The sequence below is a fragment of the Morone saxatilis genome, unplaced genomic scaffold, assembly GCF_004916995.1.
Source record: "Morone saxatilis isolate NCDOM2014 unplaced genomic scaffold, NCSU_SB_2.0 Contig23, whole genome shotgun sequence".
Classification (NCBI taxonomy): domain Eukaryota; kingdom Metazoa; phylum Chordata; class Actinopteri; family Moronidae; genus Morone; species Morone saxatilis.
Genome location: NW_023339796.1, coordinates 24,303,216 through 24,304,030, shown reverse-complemented (window position 1 = coordinate 24,304,030; position 815 = coordinate 24,303,216).

The window sequence follows — 815 nt, the reverse complement described above, 5'->3', positions numbered from 1 at the left end:
AAAAAAAAAAAAAAAAGCGTTTTACTGTTACAGAAACTACTCATACCTATTTACTGCATATTACTGTCATGATCTGACAGTTCATCATAAACTAAGGACATTTTTTAAAGTGTAAGTAAAGATATAGTTGCTTTTAAAGTTAAAAGATGACCTTTGTGTTGCAGCATTTTCAAATATCAGCTGTCTTTTTGCACGCAGACAGAAAATTAGGCTTAACTCCTTTTTATGCAACAGGAATTCTGCTGGTCCTCACTCTGTCTCCTCATTTCAAGCTCACAGGTCTATAAAAATATCTGGATGAAAACTGTATAATGTCTGATGAAGTGGGTACCAAACATGCAAAAGTGGCGAAACTGGAAACAATAAACAATAAGCAATGCATTTTAAAATCCTCACTGTTTTTTTTGCTGCGGGGGCCCTCTTTTATTAAAACTTATCACTAAAGCAACAGTGTGTGTGTGTGTGTGTGCACTGACGTGTTAGAAAAGTGTGTGTGTCCCACCCCTCCTCCTCTGCTTTAAAAACCAGATGATAATTCGAACCGTGCAGGTTTTTAACGCGCCGTGACCGCGCGCTCCACGCCGTCTCATTGATGAACGTGCTGTCATTCTGAACGGGCCGACCTGCGCGAGCGGAGCAAGTGTTCGGGTTCCCATGCTGCCCCTCGGTTTGCAGCATGCAGCAGGCTGGATATTAAAACCGGCCACACCGGTCACGGTGCACGCCAGCAGGGGTGGTGGTGGCGGGTGTGTAGATGGGCGCGCGCGAGCACACACACACGCACACGAAAGAAAAAACAAAACAAAACAACAACA